The sequence below is a fragment of the Coffea eugenioides genome, chromosome 3, assembly GCF_003713205.1.
Source record: "Coffea eugenioides isolate CCC68of chromosome 3, Ceug_1.0, whole genome shotgun sequence".
NCBI classification, from domain to species: Eukaryota; Viridiplantae; Streptophyta; class Magnoliopsida; order Gentianales; family Rubiaceae; genus Coffea; species Coffea eugenioides.
Window position 1 is genome coordinate 18,856,270 of NC_040037.1, and position 23,529 is coordinate 18,879,798.

Below are 23,529 nucleotides of genomic sequence, written 5' to 3' on the forward strand. Positions count from 1 at the left end.
TAAATGAGTACGTAGAAATAAACGTTAGGTGCAAAATAAAAGAATTGTGCTAAACTACTAAACTTCTTAGTTTTGTTACATTAACTTCATATTTCTATGGTAAACTATTTCATTGATCTAATAATTAATTTCTTTGAATTCTAGTATTGTAATTAATTGTTTTGCAATAAAAGTGTAAAGATAATTTCTATGTAATAAATAATATAATTGTGCCAATATTGAATTATTCGGTTTGCTATACTAAATTAATATTTCTTGAGTTGGATTAATTCTATTACTTTAAAATAAATTCTTTGATTTCCGATAACTAGTTTCAATCGTTAATAATGTTAAATGTTAATAGGAATTTCCGCGTTAAGATGAAAACCAATGAATTTTAGATAAATATGATACTAATATACTAAACATACTTAGGACGTAAGGATTTCGATAATCAAAGCCTTGCAAGATTAGCGTATAATTAGGCGATCAAATCATACTTGGGATTAATTTTTGGGATCAAATTAGAACCAAGGACTTAAGTGTTCGTTAGAAGGAATGTGTAAAGACTAAACTACCCTCCACTACCCCACAAATTACCATGCAATTCAAAACAGATTTACGGACAACATTATCAACCACCACCCTATTCGGCCAATCAGCAAAGAGCCAGCACTTCCATTTCTGCCGTAGCTCATTTCCATTTCCTCTCCACACCACCGCACCTCAAGACTACAACAGCATTCTCCTCTGCCTTGTTATTATCGATGAGAGAACTAAAGAGGGAGACTACGTGAGCCTCATCCCTGGTTGCAACCTCCATCAGCTACAGCCATTTCACCAGCACCAATCGCAACACCATTCCAGTTTTAACCAGAAAACCAGAACCAAATCTGTGCGCGAGCCGAGAGGAAAATTTTGCAGCTTCCTTGTGCGTGAGCTTCATTCCCTGTCGCACCTTCAACCAGCTTCAATCCACCTCCAACTACCCCATCCACCTCAACACCCCGCAGCTGCAACATCACCAGGACCAACCATCCAGCCTCAAGCGAGCCGAGAGGAGAGAAAATTTCAGTTTCTCTATCGTGTGAGTGAGCTTCGGTCTAAGGTAATTTTCTAGGCTGAGATGTGTTGATCAGAGGTAGATTAAATTGTTTATGACCATGCATGTGAAGGTTAGGCTTTCGGATGATGAATTGATTAAGAGGAAAATCTGATTTTGGAAGAAAATGTTTCTGCCGAGAGTTGAGTGGGAAATTTTTGGTCAATTGATGACCTGTTTTTCTTTCTCTTGAATCTGTCCGAACTTGATGCTGAGTTAGAATCTGATCTTGGAATTAAATTGATAGCTAATCAGTTAATCTAACCATGCATGCTTTGGTTGTGCAATCGGAAGAGGAAATCAAAGTTTCAGAAAAATCTGTTTTGATGTAAATGTTTCGGCCGAGGAAATGATTTGGAAGGGTAGCTGTAATTCTGTTTTCATGTGATAACCTGAGCACTCAAGTGTAATTAGCCGAGTGAAACTTAATGATTAAGATGCTTAGGACTCTGCATGTTAATTCTATGAAGTTGATTGATGAATTAAGGAATTGAGGAAATTCTGGTTTGATGAAAATCCACTGCCGAGATTGATGAAGAAATGAATTGCTTAATTTGCTTAATTGTGACAAATTGTGGTTATAATCCTAACTCCAAGTAAAAATAAAATGCTTAAGGACCTGCATGTTGAGCTGCACGATTGGACAATGAAGCTAAGAACTTGGAAAATTCTGGTTTTGTGAATTGGAATCCCTATGAACTGAAAATCTCCGAGACCTTGAACTTGATTCTAATTGCGCAACCTGTCTTACAGTGATGTTATGAGTTAATCTGTGTGATTAACTAGTTAACAATGTGTTAATTAAAGTTTGCATGAGGTCTTGTAACTTGGCTAATCAAGAAAATAAAATGAAAGCAGAAAGTTTCTTCATGCATGATTCATCCGTAGCTTGCTGGACAGATTCTTGAATTTCTTTTGGGATGCTTAATCCTGTTGCTCGAATTTGATTATGGAACCAGAAATGCTAAGTAGTGGCCGAAGGTTCACGTGTTGAATCTGAGAATCTAGAAACCATGTTTTAACCAAGGAAAAGTTGCATTTATAAAACTCTAAGTGCTGGAAGAGTAGTGATAGTCGAGGGGATGAACCAGAAATTTCAGTTTGACTTTGGAAATTTTTAAATGGTTCCTGGAGTTTTTCCTTGGGGTGTTAGGAACTCGAAATGCATGACAAAATGTACATGTAATCTGTGAAAGCTATTTGGCAATGAGTCATTTGATGTCTTGAAAGATTTAACCAAAAACATGAATATACAACTGCTGGAAATTTTCCTTGTGATCGCCAAAGTTTGAGTTAAAAATTCCAGCTTGAGTGTGAAACTTTCTTTGAATTCATAATGGTTGAAATTGTCTAGAAAATGTGGTGCTAAAACTCTACTAGAGTCGTATGGATGGTTAGACAAAAAGCCTTGTGGTTTTAAAAAGAGAAAAAGGAGCTTTTCCACATGTGATCAAGAGCTTCCAGATTTTCGGAACTTCTGACCAGTCTAGGTAAAATGCATATATCTTGGTGTAGGAAAATCCGATTGAGGTGCCGTCAGTGGCATATGAAAATAGACTCATGGGCCTTTGTTCTGTAGAAATTTTATATTTTTCCGCCATGTATACTGCTATTCGTGACTCCTCAAAAGTAGACTGCCTGGTATGAATGTCTGGTTTCTTTGTGAAACTAAAGTTGGATTTGGATTGAGATTTTAGCTTACTTGTGGTTTAAATTCTTGATTAAATTGTGGTTGGGAGTGATTGATGTTGTCCAGGGCTAATGATTGATGAAGCCCTTGGCCATTTGAATGATTTTATAAAGTATTACTGGATGATGGAAGTTAATTGCTGGAATGTCTTGGGGCTTTACCTTTATTTTTATTTGCTTATGATGGGTTTGCTGAAACCAAGTGCTAATGATTGATGAAGCCTTGGTTGATCACTTTATTTTATTCAGTAATGCAATTGTTGAAAGCTAGGGCTAATGATTGACGAAGCTCTAGTAATTTGCTATGTGGTTATTTGCCATATTTTGATCCATATTATGATCTCGAAATGGAATCGGAGCGGGGGGAAATTGTATAGACCTTGCGAACTCGAGTAACTGCGTTCAAAATTAACCAAAAATATTTTCCAACTAGTATTAAATTATAAAAACTCAATATCTAGTGTTTTGCCTAAAACTTTCCAACTCGATAATTTTCTTTAGCTCAATCTAGCCTTGATAGCTATAGTAAATAAGTTCTATAGCTTTTGAAAACTCTAAGTCTTATTTTAATTCCTTTTCTTTCCTTAAGCTTTGCACTTGGATAGTTAACTATAGGAAAAGTTCCAAAATACGAGTTTTACTAATCTTAGTGAAAAGCTTGGGAAACTTGCTCGGCAAGAAACCCTATTTTAGGAAAAATAGTTTTTAAGGATAATTTTTGCAAAAGCCGTAACTTTAAAGAAATGTTCAAAGTAACTTCCTAACGTGGATATTAAGAGGTTTGTCGACTTATTTCAAGAAAATAATATTAGTCACCCTTTTATAAGGATAAGTATCTTAAGGAAAACTATAATAAACATTTCTTCTATTTTTGTCAAGTTTTAACCTAAGGGACTCTTGATTCTTCTAAGAAAAGTAGACTAGTAGTATATTAAATATACCTCAATGTCTATAAGCTTAAAAGCTGAGTAGAAACTTATAGTTTCAAAATTTGGTTTTTAGGATATTGCGAGGACGCGGAATTCGATTCCCAACTTGATATCTGAACTCCACTCTTGGTGAGTGTCCCTGCCTGTTCTTTCCTACTTGAATTAAGCACTTTCTTGACTCGATATGTGATAGATTGCAAAATGAGTTTTGATCCATCGAAGTGAGCAGTGTGTACTTCATCGCACTAGCCGTTCGAGTGGTGACTTGCGTGAATCATTTTTCTCATAAGTCCTTGAGTCTAAATGTAGTTACGTCGTTGGGTGAATCCCTCGGCACCTGAATCGAACTACAATAATGTCTGAATCTAAATGTAGTTACGTCGTTGGGTGAATCCCTCGGCACCTGAATCGAACTACAATAATGTCTGAATCTAAATGTAGTTACGTCGTTGGGTGAATCCCTCGGCACCTGAATCGAACTACAATAATGTCTGAATCTAAATGTAGTTACGTCGTTGGTGACTCCTCGGCACCTGAATCGAACTACAATAATGTCTGAATCCAAATGTAGTTACGTCGTTGGGTGACTCCCTCGGCACCTGAATCGAACTACAATAATGTCTGAATCCAAATGTAGTTACGTCGTTGGGTGAATCCCTCGGCACCTGAATCGAACTACAATGAAGTCGTTGGGTGAATCCTTCGACAAATTTTATTACGGGTATATCTCGAGTATACTGCGTCGGTAGACGAAGTGCGGGCCCGAAGCGGAGGTATGAATGGTGACGGGTTAGGATTAAAATGAGTGGATCTACATGGATTATAGGTAGTGAGAGTTGACGGAGGGTCGACTATGATAAATGGCGATCAAGCGGGGAAAATAGCTCCTGAGAGCCCCTGTATCCTACCTTGTGCTGTTATATGCTTTCCTAACTGTTCAATTTGGTTAAATTATTACCCACTGTTTGATTTAAGTGACTGCATGTTTTGGGGCACCACTGAGCTTTAGCTCACCCCACGTTTATTGTTTTCCTTAACAGGTTCTGGAAGTTGAAAGCTGGAATACTTGCTTATATTTCCCTTCTTGAATGTACTGAATACTATGACTTATGTTGTGGGCTGTATTGTGTTTGATTCGGATAATGTACTTTTTATTTTGGATTGCCACTTGAAGCTGGAAAATGTGTAAACCCTAGTTCGATATTTGGTTGTATAGTTTTATATGTATTTGGGATTGTGCGATCCTATTCCTTGGTTGTAATGCGTGAGAAGTTTAAGAGCAGTAGGTTGGAAATTTTAATTACTGTTATCTGTGTAGTTAGTGTGGTTTCGTGATGAGACTATTCGAGGAAATTGTTTTGTAATAGATTAGATTTTTATTCGAAAGGATTTGGGTTAGAATGCTTGCGTGAGTCCTGGCGAGAGCTGGGCAGACGGCCCGCCAACCCTTTGGTTCGCCTCAGGGGGAAGTGGGGTCGTCACACGTAGTCCACTCGGAGGGTATGGTGTCCCTGATGGTGACTGTCGGGCGTCATCCCCGCTGCCGAACTATACCTGTCAACTTCGCGGTGGTCAAGGCAGATTCTCCATACAATATGTTAATAGGCCGACCCACGCTCAACGCCTTGAGGGCTGTGTACTCTACCTACCACCTGAGCTTCAAATTCCCGACACCAGCAGGGGTGGCCGAGGTGAGCAGTGACGTGAGTACTGCCCGCGAATGCTACCTCGCCACCATCCAGGCCGCAGTCACTCCCTGGACTGCGTCAAAGGCCGAAGAGAAGAGGCCAGCTGTTCTCTCCATAGACTGCATCGATCCTCAGAAAGCGGGAAAGCCCAGCAGGCTGGAACTCGGGGATGAGGTGGAGCATGTGGTCTTGGATGAGGCGAGACCTGACCAAATGGTCCAAGTGGGGGCCGGACTCCCCTCGCCTCTAAAGGAAGAGATGATTCACTTGATAAAGGACCACCAGGACGTCTTCGCGTGGTCCGCTGATGAAGTGGTAGAAGTGCCACCTGAGCTCATGATTCACCAGCTCAACGTTAATCCGCAGGCCCGTCCTGTGAGGCAAAAACGTAGGCACTTCGGCCCCGAACGCAGCAAGGCCATATCTGATGAGGTTTACAAGCTCTTGCCCGCCAAGATGATCTATGAGATCCAGTACCCCACCTGGCTGTCCAACCCTGTCATGGTAAAAAAGGATGCCGGAGGATGGAGGATGTGTGTCGACTTCACCGACCTTAACAAGGCCTGCCCCAAAGATTGCTACCCTCTGCCGAGGATAGACGCCCTCGTCGACTCGGCAATGGGACATGAGATTCTCTGCTTCCTAGATGCCTTCAAAGGCTACCATCAAATAGGAATGAGTGAGGAGGACCAAGAGAAAACAGCGTTCTACACCGACCAAGGTGTTTACTGCTCTACTACCATACCGTTCGGGCTAAAAAACGCCGGGGCGACCTATCAAAGGCTGATCAACCGCCTCTTCAAAGATCAAATTGGCCCAATGTGGAGGCCTACGTGGACGACATTCTAGTCAAAAGGTTAACCACTTCGGCCTTCTTATCAGATGTACGGGAGGTCTTCGGCTTCTGCGGGACTCGAGAATGAAGTTAAATCCCAAGAAGTGCGTCTTCGGTGTCACCTCAGGGAAATTCTTGGGGTACCTGGTTTTCCACTGGGGAATCGAAGCTAACCCAGACAAAGTCAAGGCCATTCAGGACATGTCCCCACCTCGGAACCTCCGAGAAGTCCAGAGACTAAACGGACGCCTGCCCGCGCTGAACCGCTTCTTGTCTCAATCTGCGGAGAAAGCCTTGCCCTTCTTTAAGGTGCTAAAGAAGGCTGACCAGTTTGCCTGGACCGAAGAGTGCCAGGCTGCCTTCGACAAATTAAAACAATATTTACACCACCTGCCAACCCTCGCCTCACCTCGGCCCGAAGAAAAGCTGTACTTCTACCTCTCCGCCGCCGACGAAGCTGTCAGTGCTGTGCTCATCCGAGATAAAGGCACTCAAGTGCCGGTCTACTATGTCAGCCAGGTATACCCAGGTCGAAAAACTCGTGCTCGGGTTGGTCCACGCAGTTCGGCGGCTGAAACCATACTTCCTAGCTCATCCCATTTTTGTCAGGACAGACCAGCCTATTCGACAGATACTGGTCCGGTCCGAGGCTTCCGGCCGCCTCACCAAGTGGGCCGTCGAATTGGGGGAGTACGACCTGTCGAATGAGCCGCGCACCGCCATAAAAGCTCAAGCCTTAGCCGACTTTCTAGCCGAGCTTCACCTTCGCGGAAGGTCAGGAATCCACCTCCGCAATTGCCGAAGTGTCCACCTCACTTTCGTGGAAGTTGTATGTAGACGGATACTCTAATGGGGATGGCAGCGGGGCAGGACTGCTCCTGGAGGGCCCCCAGGGAGAAGTGTGCTCGTATGCCCTCCGTTTTGGCTTCTCGGCCACCAATAATGAGGCCGAATACGAGGCCTTGATCGCGGGACTCCAGCTAGCCCACAGGCTCGGTGCCCAGCGGATCCACGTCCGCAGTGACTCCCAACTTGTAGTATGCCAAGTTCTCGGTGAATATGAGGCCAAGGATGAGATCATGCAACGATATCTCTCCAAAGTCCACCAGCTCACCGCATACTTCGAGTCTTTCGAAATCCAAAGAATTCCCCGCTCCCAGAATAGGCGGGCTGACGCCTTATCCCGACTGGCTTCCACATCATTTTCTGACCTCAACAAGACCGTCTTGGTGGAAGTACTGAGCGAGCCGAGATACATAGAAGAGGTGGCCTGCCCTATAAACTCGGGAGATACATGGATGGGTCCATTCATCCTTTTCTTACGGCAGGGAATCCTCCCCGAGGATCGAGCCGAGGCAAGAAAGATACAACGCAAAGCCGCTCGGTATGCTCTCCACGATGGAGAACTCTATAAACGCTCCTACCTTGGACCGTGGTTGAGGTGCGTCACACCCGAGGAAGGACGCCAGGTCCTCCACGAGGTACACGAAGGCCTATGTGGGGCCCACGTCGGCCATAGGATGTTGGCCAAGAAGACCTTGCTCCTTGGGTATTTCTGGCCTTCCGTCCGACAGGATGCCCAGAACCTTGTTCTCGGCTGCCCATCCTGCCAAGTCCACGCCCCCGAGCACCACCAACCCTCAAGCTTCATGGTTCCAATCACCTCACCCTGGCCGTTTGAGCAATGGGGGACAGACATCATTGGCCCTTTCCCAAAAGCGGTCGGGGGTTATACCTTCCTGGTAACCGCTGTGGATTATTTCACTAAGTGGGTTGAGGCCGAGCCTCTAAGGAACATCACAGGGCTGGCCGTTCAAAAATTCTTTTGGAAATGCATTATCTGCCGCTTCGGCATACCTCAGATTATCATCTCAGACAATGGGAGACAATTTGCCGAGAACCCATTTAAGACTTGGTGCGAGAACCTCGGCATCAAACAACACTTCACATCGGTAGGCCACCCTCAGGCCAACGGTCAAGCAGAGAATTTCAACCAAACTCTCTTGCATGGCCTCAAGACCCGACTACACCGAGTTGGATCATCTTGGGTGGAAGAACTACCCAGTGTCCTGTGGTCATATCGGACCACGCCGAGGTCATCCACGCAAGAGACCCTCTTCTCCTTAACCTATGGAACCGAGACTGTCATCCCTGCTGAGATCCTAACACCCAGTCCTCGGCTGGCAGCTTATGAGGCCGAGGTGAACGAAGAAGAGAGACAGTTGGATCTCGACCTCGTCGACGAGAGAAGGGACATTGCCTCAGCTCGGGTAGCTTCCTACAAGAACACCCTAGCCCACTACTACAATGCTCGCGTCAAGCATCGGCGATTCCTGGCAGGAGACTTGGTGCTTAGAAAAAACTCGGTCAGCCGAGCTGAGCCGCAAGGGAAGTTGGGCCCGAAATGGGAAGACCCTTAACGAGTTGTGGAATCTAATCTAAATGGGTATTGCAAACTGAGCTACCGAGATGGCTCATTAGTGCCGAGAACATGGCACGCCGAGAACCTCAAACTGTATTATGCTTGAAAATTTTATCAAGTTTTGACTTCAGCAGCTTTGTTATTTTTCAATACAATGATGCCACACATCTGTTATTAAAAAATAAGGAGGACAAGCAAGGGACGAAACAAGAAATTAAAATAGCCGAAGTGGGAAGAAGTATGTTTCATTTAACGAAGAAAAGGCATTACAAATAGATTACAAGACCGAGGTCAGGAATGCTACTAAGCAGTTCCCACCTCGGCATTACATATCACCACCTATGAGCCTAGACTCCTGTCTCGACTCCCTCCTGGCCAATTGCTTCCCCGATTTCTCCCCCGCCGGGATAAAGCTCATCTCCTCCTTCTCCTTCTTGCCCTTCGACAACCTTCTCGCCGACGTCACCCCCAGCTTCCTCTCCTCCGTCCTCCTCGAACACCTCGTCGAGCTCAGCTAGCCATTTGTTGAACTCGTCCTGGACTTCGGCCAAGTTCCTTCCAGCTTGGATCCCGTCGGCCATTCGATCGCACAATTCCTTGGAGTCTTCATTATAGTTGGCGTTGTTTCTTAAAGACTCCAAGGCTTCGGAGGAGAGGTGAACTGCGGCCTCGTCGATAGCCGACGTGAAGCCGAGCATGAAACTCGGCCTCGTCAGCTGGCTGAGATTCCCGATGAAGGTCTCGGACCTCCGGAAATGCTCAACTGTCGAGGTCCTTGCGCTTTCGAGGGCCTGTTCGTGGGTCTTCTTCACCTCCTCCGCCTGCTTCTGCTCTTCCTCCAAAGCCGACTTGAAGCTGTTAATGGTAGCCTCGGCCTCCAACTCTTTCATCTCGGCTTCTTGAAGGCGTCGCTGAAGCTCAGACTTCTCGGACTCGGACACCACCAGTTTTTTCTTCAACTTGGCAATCTGATCTTGTAGTTTGCCGGTGTCCCTGCTCCTCGATTATAGTACAGTACCGATGCGTCATCTCGGCCACAAACGCCGTCTGGGAGGCCGTGGTCACCATTATACTTTGGATCACCTCGACCGGGGACGACTTCCTTGTAAAATCTACGTCCCTCGGCAAGATTGATTGCATCACCAAGTCTTGGGCAACCCGAGGATTGGCGCACCTGTCGTTGACCTTAAGTGTCCACTCCGGACACCAATGCTCGCCGGGGTGGGACTTCTCTTTTCCGGGAAACACCGGGGGGCTATGGAAACGGTTCCATAGTGAAGACCCCGTCACCGCGTTGACCGGGGCCTTCAATTGTTTACCTCGGCCCTGAGGAGGTGGAAGTGCCGTGGTCACCCCTAGTGGCACCCCTTCTGGCACAGTAGAGGTGGACCCTATAGCTGCGGCGGCCGAGCTGCTTTGGGCCGCCGTGGTGGGGGTGCTCTTCTCCACCGAAGTCTTGGAAGATTGCCCTTGCGACTTCTTTTTGGGCGGAGGCGCCGATGTCTCGCCCGAGTTATTCCTTTTTGACCTCTTGGCCACCTCGGCCGAGCCCGATGTGATGATGTCGGACAATTTGGTCACTGCACAAGGAACAAATATTATTATTTGCCATAGCCGAGGTAAAGGGAAAGCCATGAAAGAAAAATTACAAGGTCTCTCAAGTTTAGTGGAAAAGAAGGAAGGCTTGTCAGGAGGCAGTAAGGCTCGGCTAATTCCCCCGTCGACCAGCACGGCTTCGAGGTAGTCCCAACTGAATATCCGAAGTCCAGACCCCATCAACTTCTGGAAGGACTCCTCCTCGTGGTCCCCCGCGGAAGGGTCGGCCTTCGATTTAATGGGCTTCCACCAAAATCCCCGAGGGAAGTCCCCGGCTGAGACGAAGATGAAGTCCCGTTTCCAGTTCTTTATCGAGGTGGGAGCCCCAATCACCAGCTTCGGGATGGTGTTGTTCCGGTTACAGATGTAGAACCACCCCTTATCCGTCCCGTGCACCTTGAGGGTATAACATCGGCGGAAGAGGTCCATGGTGGGACTTACCTCTTGATGTCGGCATAGCATCTCAAAACCTACGAGGATGCGGACCGCGTTCGGGACGAGCTGAGTAATCCTTACACCGAAGTGACGGAGTGCGTCCCTGAAGAATCTCGACGTCGGCATCCTCAGCCTGGCCTCCAACTGTTGAAGATAGATGGCCACAGTGCCCATGGGGGGATTCTCGGTCGAATCGTTCGGCCCGGGCGATGTGATGAGATACCCCGACCTGAAGGGATATTTTCTTATCACCTTCCCGGCCCTGTCTCTTCCCACGCGGCTCCTAAACATCGGCATCTTGCCGAAGTCAAGGTTGGCAGCGTTCCTTGGGGCAACCGGCTCCAGCACTCCCTCGTCATGGGGCATTGCAGTTCCGAGGTCGGTATCGTATTCGACATCGGAACCGCCCTTGCTTATCTCTGATGACTCTGACCCCGATGCTGTCCCGACCACTTCCTCCTCGGCTGATTCCCCCACATCCGTAGGTGCCGACCCCGCAGAGCTGGACGTAGTCGCTTCTTCCAAGGGGTCCGACCCCTCCTCGGCCTGATAGCTCGGTTTCACGGTTTCCTTGTGGGTTTTAGCTGTTTTGGCCATGTGTGAATGATGAGATGAAAAAAAAGATACTTACTGTTGACTACAGAATCTGACAAAGTGGATGACTTCGGTTGATATCTCGGCTGGCAGGACTGACCTCGGCAACGCTCACGAATTTTACAAGTCTGAAGCTGAGAAAGAAAGTGATGGGCCATGCGGTGAAAAGGACCCCCTATTTATAGGGATTTGGGGGGAACCCGAAGAGGCGGCAAGAATGCAAAAAGGCAACCACGCTCTAATTCAAAAGGACGTGCCTCTCTCTCTCCTCATTAATGACTCGTCCTTTCAACTGACACTCCCCCTGCACGAAACGTCCCACTACCTCACGACGTGACGGTTACCCGTAACCACTCCGCTCACCACGTCTTGTCAACTGACCTGCCCACGTGTCGCACCCCCGAAATTTCCGGAGCAGTTTCGGGTCTCCGACCCTGAACGACCTCGGCACAAGGAAGCCTCGGTACCTCCCGGGCCCGGAGCTTCCGAGGCTTGGGGGGCTTATTGAGGATGCTCACCTCGGCCATGCCGTGGTGCCGAGGTGACCTCGGTTCGTCTCTCACACGAGCGCAGTCATGTCCCGAGCATGACCCCTGAGCTCGGCCAGATGCCTGACCTCCTGCTTAGATGACCTCTGCACCTCCGACTTCCATCTCGGCTACGCGCTGATGATGTCAAACTGCCTGACATCATCAGGGGCCAGTACTTTATCTGAAAAGCACCCGACGCTCTTAATGGCTACTATGCAGAGTTCCCCGTCACCCTGCCCAGACGGCTACAGTGTCAGAGTCAGGCCTCCTGACAGGGAACAGAGCCGTCATGGCAGGACATGGGTCTTGCTAACATGAGCCCTCCGTCCTGCCATCCACTCCTGCTCTATAAATACCCTTTATGTACTCCCAACAAGTAAGCATACTGTTTATTCACATATACAATTGCTTTTCTCTCGTTCTCATACTAACTTGATCGTCGAGTGATCCCAGGGGAGAAGCCCCGCCACCCACTTCGGACGAGTAAAGTCACCTCACCTCACTTGAGAGAGGACTGATTCAGGTCGATCTAGTTACCCACCAAAAATCACCTCTTCCATGCAAGCTAATTAGGGAATGAAAATTATGAATTCTACTTTTATGTAATCTTTGATTCTTATGAATTTTAGTACACAGTTATCCTTAATCTTTTTCATGGTTCTATTTTTCTTATTAAAAATTAATACTTAATACTACTACACATCAAATAATACCTATCAACTACCTTAAATCACAGGCACCAAACTCCCGCACATTGCGCGAGCTCCCCTCTCCTAGTAATGAACAGACAAAACAAAAAAATATTTGTTCATAAAAAACTAAAGAGTGATGCAGCTATTTAAGAACCGTGTAGTCTATAGACGAGCCGTGGTCCAAGTTCACCCAAGTTTTTGCTCAAAAGAAATGCTTTGCTAAAGTTTAATATATTTCTAAAAATAATTTTTAATCTTTTCAACTTATATGAAAATATCTCATCCCCTCTTACTTCCTCTCAAGATCTTCTCTCCAAAGCTTTAGTACCCTAGATCGGATTGTCTCTCTTTTCTTGAGTGCTATAGTGGCATGCCTCCCAAACTACACACCTCTCTTGTATATAATCTCATCAAATCATGCATAGGAAATAATACAAATAACCCACATACAAAAGAAAAAAGATACTGTTGATGAGAATTGCAAGTCACCATTGGCATGACCTCCTCAATCAGAGTTCACAAATCCATATCGCCAGTTTATACAAAATTCATGGATCTATTAAAAAGATACAAAATTTTGATAGTGACTCAAGTCTACTAAAAGTTGAACTACTTCACCATTCATCACCAAATGAATATGAATTTCTTTCACCATTTTCGTGTGTGCTTCAAATTCTTGTCAAATGCGTATAGAAAGAATAGGGCACTAACACCTTTTGTTTTGATTATTAAAAAATAAAAATTAATTAACAATTAAAAATATAATAAATACAAATAGAAGATGGACTAAACTAGATTCATGGCCTTTCTAAAATTAAGTGAAATAGAAAACGAGATTGTAAATATTTGAATAACTTAGTAAGAAATAATGTTACAAAGTTTCTTAGAGGTATTCTAAATTCTATTCATCAGTTGCCTACATTCTAATGTAAACTTACTGTTATTTTTTGATTGAAAATGATATTAAAGATATGAAATTATGAATGATGATCATGCAATTATTAATGATGATCATACTATTTTAAATTAGATGGACAAGATTTCTATTTTCTTCAACTTTAGTTGTGTGTATATTCTACTTTTAAATTAACTTTACTAAAATAAACTACTCGATCTATAATTAATAACTCAAATATATATTATCTACTATTTTATCTTAAATTTGTTTTATATGTTTGATGAAATTGAATACAATGCATGGAATTAGTCTTTATATTGGATCATATTTTTTAGGGTAAAAAATCTCATAAAAAATCTCAGCAGCCACTGAACTATTGGTTAGATCATATTTTGGCCATCAAACTATTTTCGTCAATAATTGGCCACTAAACAACTTAATCAGTAAACTCGTGACTATTTAGTCGATAATTGCTCTTAATTTGTAAAATTAGAAGTTAATCTATGAAATAGGGTCACATAGTTGTTGGACAAATTTATCCCGCACTTTGCCACATGTACTGCTAATTTCACAGATTAAGAGCAATTATCGACTAAATGGTCATGAATTTTCTGATTAAGTTGTTTAATGGCCAATTACTGACGAAAAATAGTTTGATGGCTAAAATATGAGATAGTTTAGTGGCCGCTGAGATTTTTGCCATATTTATTATTATTTAATTATCATATTTGGTTAGCTTATTAAAATTGAGTATTTATCCAATAAAATTATAAATATTAGTAAAATAACTAACGTTTTAGTCATTTCACTAATTCTTTGTAAGTAGAACTAAAATTTTAAATGTATAAATGTATGATGGCATTTGACTTCATATGGATTGGATTTTGAGACACTTATCTTTTCTAATATTATACGTTTAATTTAGTTTGTAGTTTAGTGTACGGTTGATCATGTTGCCTAGGAAAGAATAATCTTTATTAGCAATTCCTATATTATTCAATCTAATTTATAGCTTAGTATATGATCCATGTTATTTAGAAAAGAATAATTTTTATTAGAAATTTCTATAATTTTTCTTCACTATGTTTTGAGTTTCTAATCCTTTACTTGTGCCAACCTTTTGAAAAAGCACTATGTCACAAGTACAAAGACATGCATATTCACACTCATAAACACAAATATAGAGAAAGACATAAATCCAAGTATCATGTCAAGACTGAGGTTTGCTCATTCTCAGGCCAAAAAGTTGGCAGTTTTGATTGATTTTAAGTATTGATTAGTTATCTGTGGAGAAAGTCAAGGCTAAATAACAATAAATTAATCTGTATAGGGATGTATCTGTGTATGTCGATGATACCAAATTGAGATATCATTCTCTTGTGAAAGAGTATCAAGATAGGCAAAATCTAAAGGTTTTAAATCAAGTGGGGTGAGTGATGTTTGATATTAGTGAGGACTACTATTAAAAGGCTTCAAGGTCATTTTAGTGAAATCACTCGAAGAAATTTAAGGCATTTACATGGAAACGGTCTTGAGATCAAATTTATAGAGGATGTTTATTGAAAGAAACCAGATTTTAAGTATTTTAAGGTAAATGTTGATGTGGGAGAGCGAGACTTGTATACCTATTTGGGAATAGTAATAATAGACCACATTAAAAATTCGATGAATGTTGAAACACGAGATATTGAAATACAAATTGATATAGTTGAAGCTGAATCTATCTTAGGATGTGGTAGGTTTGTACAAAGATTGGAAATTTAAAATTGAAATAGATTGGCTATGAACATTGGGAATTTGAAATTGAAACGGATTCTCTCCCATCAAAACTTAAACTTTTTTTCGATGTAAATGTCAAATATATTTGTATGGAAACAACCGTATACCTTACTGGGCTACTAAAATTAGGAAGGTGAGTTACAAGGATGAATATATTAAGAGTACTTCTTTCTACTTTTATTGAGGTTGAAAATTTTGGAAAACCAACATCAGTAGTTTCCTTAGGAATTTGACTAATAGAAACTTTATAAGATTTGAATTGTAAATAATTATCAAACATTTCTTCGAAATGTTCCTTGTTTTGGATGTTTACTTGTTTTGAGGTTACTGTTAATTTTCTACTTTTGTTTCATGTTGACAATAGTATACCAATAGGTATATATTGTTGACATTATGTTTAAAAAAAAAAAAGGATTGAATCAAGTAAAAGAGAATTCAATTCTTTCTTCATTTTCAATAGTTTGCTCATATGATGAGTTCTTTCTCTTATTTATATAAATTTATATTCTTGTATAACTAAATAAATGAAAATGTAATTATATAAATATGCTCAACTTTTGTTAGAAATTTGAATCATCCACCTAACCAGATAAGAAGCTAGTGGTTATGATTAGAATCCTAATTCAAAAGTTACTAAATGTATATCAAGTGGAAGTAAAAAAATGGATAAAAAAACTTTAAAACGAATGAATTGGATTAGACTTGAATAACTTTTGTAAGAAATTTGAATCATCAACCTAGCTAGATGAGAAGCTAGTGGTTTTGATTAGAATCATAATTCAAAAGTTACTAAATATATGTTCAAGTGGAAGTAAAAAGTGGATAAAAAAAACTTAAACAAATGAATTTGATTAGACTTGAATAACTATTTCATGGATATTTAGAGAAATTGTTTTTGAGTTGTTTTGTATAGTTGAATCTCATAAAGTGAATGTTATATAACTGCTTTGCACTATTGGAACCCATAAGGTGAATATGATTGCAGCTATTTTGCACTATTAGAAACCAAAAAGGAAAATTGTTGTATTTTACTGATTAATTATTTTGTAGTACTTCACTTTTCATTTTTTCTTTGTTTCACCGAACACATGTTGATACTTAGTCTATACTTTTTATTTTTTTGGGTTATTTGAACGATAATCTTATATGTGTATTACCAAATAATTATGACAAGAAATTTAGGTCTATTGAATTGATATTTTTGGATAATCATATCCATAACAATGATGCTATTGCGTATTATGACTTGTAGGTTTTTTTTTTTTATCAAAAACCAACTATTTATATACATTATGCAATATGTACATAAAAAATTATAATTAAATATGAACAACACATGTGTTAAACTACATTAATAACATAAAAATTAGATTAAAAGTAGAACAACATTTGATATTCCATAAATCAACTCTAATACCATTTTAAAAATTCATAAAATAATTTTATATAAATTATTCATAAAAAGCTGATAATCAGTACTTATCAAATATGAGTATCTCACACAACACACAATGTCAAACATAAAAAAAAATTAAAACTAAATGCTAGATGTAATAAAACTATATAATTGTAAAATAATTCTCTATTAACAACATATTCTACTTTACGAATTGTCTACAACCTCACTAATTTTATCAATCTCACATATTATGTAATCCTATATATTAAATATTACTAAAAAAATTACCTACCAACAACAAAGTAAAAAATACACAATGTGTTATCCTAATAATAATTGACATAACATCTTTTTAAAAAACTTTACAAAGGAAAATAAAAACTATACAGACAAAACAACACAACAATTATCATTTAATGACGGTATCCATATCATATTTAAGAAATCGAAACCTAGTAATATATGACAGATAGTTGATACAACTGGCTCTTGAGATTTTTACTGCCTCACTGGGGATAAAAATATCATTTTATTAGTTTATTATGTTTGTACTATATTTAGTACAAGCTACTGTTGATTGAAATAATGGTCAAATTTCTCTATTGTCTCTTTCTAACCTCTAACCATTAAAATTTCTTGAGTTTTTTCCTTTTATAATTTTGTCTAGAGACATGAGTATTAAAAATTAAGTGAAGGGTAGCTATTTTTGTAGTTATTTAGTCGCCTAAATGATTTGCCTTTCTGGTTCTTGCGTTAGTTTTTCTCTTTCCTTCCTTTTTCTTATTGCTTTATATCTTTTATCTTCATCAATTGGACATGTATTAGCGGAAATTTGGTTACTTTTCTTAATATTTGATATGTATATTCTGAATTGGTTTTGATTTCTCAATTTTATGAATTTGAATTGAGGAAAATTTTATTTACTGCAAATTTGTGATTGATTTTTACGATGAGTTGAAGTTTTTTGAGATACTATTTTGAAAAAAATCATTAATTTGATTATTTTGCACTTGGTTTGTTTCTCAAATAGGTTGTAATTATCATTTAAATTTAATTTTACTATGTCTTGGATAAGATATATATATTCTTATTGTAAGGCCCAAAGACAACCTAAGAGGGGGGGTGAATTAGGTTGATTAAAATCTTAATCAAATTTATGCAATTTTTACTTAATAAAAATTTACCTTCTTTTCTAGTAATGATCAATCAAATAGATTAGAAGAAGAGAGCAATATTGATTCGAAAAACAAGTATAGATAAGCAATGAGAATTTTATTAAACAAAAAAGAATAAGATAGAATATCAAACCGATTGTCTACCAAGCTTTCCTCAAACTTGAAGACCAATCACTAGGTTGAGCAACTTCTCTTTGATGAAAGATGATCAACTAGATGTACAATGGAGGGAGCACTTCCTCCTTGCCCTAAGCCACAGTTAGTCAAGCTAAGAAGTTTTACAATCACTCAGATAACCCTCAACAAAGCTACACTAATGAAACTTTCAACCACAAGAGAAATGCTCACAAGGAATTCACACCACTTGGAGAACAAATCTAGCTTTGGAGACTATTTTCTAGCTAAAATATCTCTTGAGATCTTGTAAACAAAGTGTGCAAAAGTCCCATCTGATTCAGAGTCGTTTGTATTTAAAGGGAACCAAAAATGGGCTTCATTAATACTTCCAACGGATAGAAGGCAAATGAAGAGTCAGCTAGCCGTTGGAGCTGTCGGACGTCCGACGGCTTAGTCATCGTCCGATCCCATCGTCCGAAAACCAGTCAAGTTGTTGTTCGGACGTCCGATGGGATTTTATCGTCCGAGCTTCTGTGTTCGAACGTCGTCCAGAGAGTTATCAAATCTTCGTGGAATTTTTAGGACGTCCGATGAGATTGATGTGCGTCCGAAGCATGCGTCCGATCCTTCAGGACGTCCGATGCTTCCTTACGAGCGTCCGACAGAGTCTTGGCAGAGAGTCATCAACACTTTGTGGAATTTTTAGGACGTCCGACCCGATCGATGTGCGTCCGAAGAGTACGTCCGATCCATCCGGACGTCCGATGCTTCCTCACGAGCGTCCGATAGAATTTCCTTCTTGATGCTCTTCATCCTTTTGGACGTCCGACTGATTCCTTCGGACGTCCGACATGAGTGTCCTGTTTTTGCTTCTTCTTTTGGTTGATTTTCATTTCTTGACATATTCGTACCTGATTCTTTGATAGGCAAAAAGCACTTATATTTGAAGAGAGTTAGATAAACATTTCAAAGTCCTTTGTGATCATCAAAACCAAGAATAACATTCTCCCTCTTTTTGATGATGACAAAACAAAGGTTTGAAATGAGATTTGATGATTGCAATAAAAACTCCCCCTTTCTTAATAGGCAAGAACTCCCCCTTACTTCGTGAAAATTTTTTGAAAAACTCCCCCTCACTTGGCTGCCCAACCAAATTAAACAATTATCCAAAATATGACAATTAAGCAGCCAACATCCAACATTTTACCAATTCAATCCATCAGCCAATCCAAATTTAATCAAATCATCAATCAATCAATCAATCCAACATCATCAATCATCAATCAATCCAGTCCTCTCCCCCTTTTTGTCATCACAAAAGGGCAATCAATCACATCCATCTCATCCACAAACACATTCATCAATGCAAACCAAAAAAAAATTCATTACATCCATACAATCATCATTCAAAATACTTAAACATCTATCAAACAGTACCAAAAGAAACATAAACATAATCATAACCAAATGTTGAATTCATCTACATATCCATTGTTGAACACCACAAACACATGAAATAGACAAACAAAATGTAAATGTCCTAAATGGTGAACTATGTGGATCCAGGTGTTCTTCGAGAGAGCTGATATTGGGAGAGGTCCTCCTCTTCAGTTTCTTCATCAGCTTCAGCAGCCTCTTCAACTGGTGCCTTGCCTTTATCTGATGTGGAAGGGCCATGAGGAGTCACAGGAGTTGATGAACCAGGGTCTGGAATTGATGAGCTTGGTTCAGTGGGGTGTGGCTCTTTGTCATGAGAAACTTTCTCAACCACAGGTGGGGGAAAAAGAAGGTTCTTTTTGTCTAGGAAGACTGTTTGTTGCTCAGAGGACATGGTGAGCATTAGACCATGTTCTAGAAGAAGAACATGCTGTTTGAGTTCACGAAGGAGCTCAATCACTTCATCATTGGAGGAGGAAGCTGCTTTAGTGGCAGACTTCCTGGGATGAATGGGAGTGAGTGAAACAGATGAAGGATCATGTGCAGTCTTAGACCTCTGTTCACAAGATGATGCCCCCTTATAAGCCCACAGATTATCTTTAAAAACAAGATTTTTCCTTTCAAAATATCCTTTGGTAAAGGCATAAGAAGATGCTTCTTTGGGACAAACACCTAGAATTGGAACTTTGTAAAACTCAAAAATCTTTTGAAGAAACTTTCCATAAGATAATTTTCTGCGAGAATCAGTGGCATAGCGAAGTAAAAACTTGCACATGACAAAACCAAAATCAATACGAATTTTTTCTCGAAAACAGTAAAAGAGATACAACTCCATTTTGTTTGCATCAGTTCTATGGCCATCAGTGGGTACAAGCAGGTTTGAAATGATTGAAAAGGCAATTAGATTCACAGGAGCAAGATCATTCAGTTTAGCATCAGCAGGGGAGGAAAAACTTCTTTTAAAATAAGTTAACATTTTAGCCCCATCAAAATGATTATCAGCAGTAGGGTGCTCTTCATAGGAAAAGAAATTTACAATTTTATCCTTGCATCCAGGTTCAATAGTAGTTTTTAAAATATCATTCACAATTTCAGAATCAAAGACTAAGTCTACCCCATTAACCCTGGACATAATCTCAGTCTGATCAGTGCCTTTCCTAAGATTAGCAAAGAATTGATACAGCATTTCAGGGTAATAAACATTGGGCATAGAAACGAGATGTGACCATTTCTGGAAAGCAAATAGACTCAGAATGGATTCTAAACCTATGTGGCGAAATTCAGAAGAGTTTACAGTTCGTTGAGGGATGACACCTTTCTGGGATATCCAGGAGTGTTTGTCTTTTGCAGCATCATCAAAGAATGTAGGGAGTGTGGCTGATTTTGGAGGCGGTTGAGAAGAGGTTCCCTGTCCAGATTCAGGCTGAGAGGTGGGTTGTGGAGTAGGCCGTGACATTTGACCTTTTACGGCTCCTCTCTTGAAGCGTTTGGATGAACGTTTGACCGTAGGAAGATCCTCCTCCTCATCCCTGAGTGGATGCTTGCGTCCGGCAGTAACCTTTCCTCCTCTTAGATTCACCATTGTGCGAAATGTGTGGAATGAAGGATGCAAATGATGCACACAGTAGTAGGGAAGTGAATCGCACAGAAATTTTGGGACAAAAAGGCCTTGAACATGATTTGACAGAGCGGTGATGAGAAAGTAGGGTTTTGAGAAAAATTTGGAAATTTACGAATTGTTAAGCGATTCGGTGAAATGATCAGGAGAAATGAATCGCAATCAACCAGGAAAAGTTTTGTTTGAGTCAATTTGGGAATGAGAGCTTCAGAATGGTACGAATTTGAGAGTGAGAAATGAGAGAGTTGTCGTCCGAGAGGAAATAGAAGAAAAAGAGTTTGAAGCAAATGAGGGAGAAAGTTATTTTAAAAAGTGAGCCGTTGCACTGTCGGACGGCCGAACGAAGTCGTGTGTCCGACAGCTTCGTCCGAACAGGTGTTTTCTGGAAAAAAATAGCTGAAGAACATTATCGGACGTCCGTTCATCTTCTTTCGGACGTCCGAAGACTTTGAGAAATTTTAAGATGATTTTTCAATTATTTCTAATTTTGATCTTAGATGAATGAACTGATCTAATGGCAAAGTTTTGGTAAAAATATCAGCAAATTGATCTTTAGAACAAACATAATTTACACAAATTTCACCTTTTTGAACAAGATCTCGAATAAAGTGGTGCTTTATATCTATATGCTTTGTCCTAGAATGTTGAATTGGATTTTTGGTCAAATTAATAGCACTAGTATTATCACAGAATATAGGCATGCAGTCATATAACAATCCAAAATCATTCAAGGTATGCTTCATCCATAAAAGTTGAGCACACCATGCACTAGCAGCAATATATTCCGCTTCGGTTGTAGACAGAGATATTGCATTTTACTTTTTGCTAAACCAAGAAACTAAGCAATTACCAAGAGAGTGACAAGTTCCACTAGTACTTTTTCTGTCCACACGACAACCACCAAAATCCGCATCCGAATATCCATATAAAGCAAATTCACAAGATCTAGCATACCAAAGACCATAGTCCAATGTACCTTTCAAATACCTAAAAATTCTTTTAACAGCATTTAAATGTGATTCTTTTGGATAAGATTGAAATCTAGTACACAAGCAAACAGCAAACATAATATCAGGTTTGCTTGCGGTTAAATAGAGTAAGCTTCCGATCATACCTCTATAGTGCTTTTCATCCACATGATTACCTTCTTTATCTTTGTCAAGTTTTGTAGAAGTGCACATTGGAGTTCCAACTTGCTTTGAGTCCTCCATGCCAAACCTTTTCAGCAATTCCTTGGTATATTTTGCTTGATTTATAAAAATTCCCTCAAGGGCTTGATGTATTTGAAGACCAAGGAAGAAATTTAATTCTCCCATCATACTCATTTCAAATTCACTTTGCATAGTGATGGAAAAATCCTTGCATAGATACTCATTAGTAGCACCAAAAATAATATCATCAACATATATTTGCACAATAAGAAGGTCATTTAACACTTGCTTAGTAAAAAGTGTGGTGTCCACAATACCTCTTTTGAAACCATTTTCAATCAAGAAACCACTTAATCTTTCATACCAAGCTCTTGGAGCCTGTTTTAAACCATATACTGCTTTAGATAGTTTAAACACATGACTTGAAAATTTTGTATTTTCAAAATCGGGGGGTTGATCCACATATACTTCTTGATCAATAAAACCATTTAAAAAGGCACTTTTCACATCCATTTGAAACAATTTGAAACCTTTGAAACAAGTAAAAGCAAAAAGCATTCTAATAGATTCTAATCTCGCTACGGGAGCAAATGTTTCATCAAAATCAATTCCTTCTTGTTGTGTATATCCTTTAGCAACTAATCTGGCTTTATTTCTTACAACAACACCTTTATCATCCAATTTATTTCTGAATATCCACTTTGTGCCAATGATAGGTTGATTTTGAGATCTATCAACAAGTGTCCAAACCTTATTTCTCTCAAATTGATTAAGTTCCTCTTGCATAGCCAAGATCCAGTTATCATCCTTTAAAGCATCATTGATATTTTTGGGTTCAAAAAGAGAAACTAAAGCAAAATTGTCTATCAATTTTCTAGATGAAGAACGAGTCTTTACCTTTTCGGATGGATCACCAATTATAAGCTCTCTTGGATGATTTTGGCTAAATTTCCAAGCATTGGGAAGGTCTTTGACTGAATCATCATTCTCATCTTCATCACCCTTTTCTTGATCATTATGAGCTTCATCCATCATTTCCATTGCTGCTGGTTTAGATATTCCTTCATCACCAATTTTCAGCTTTTCCATTCCTTCACGAACACCTACATCATCATCCTCACACGAACTTTTGGAATTATCATCATTAGTTTCATCAAATGTTATGTGAATGGCTTCTTCTATCACAAGAGTCCTTCTATTAAAGACTGTATATCCTCTTTTGTTCTCACAATAATCCAAAAATATTCCTTCTTCAGATTTTTTCTCAAACTTACCAAGATGTTCCTTTAAATTTAAAATAAAACATTTACAACCAAAGACTTTGAAATATCCAACCATAAGTTTTTTATCAAAAATCAGTTCATAAGATGTCTTATTCAAAATGGGTCTCAAAAGGATTCTGTTCATCACATAACATGCAGTGTTTACCGCTTTAGCCCAAAGGTATTTTGGCAAGCTACATTC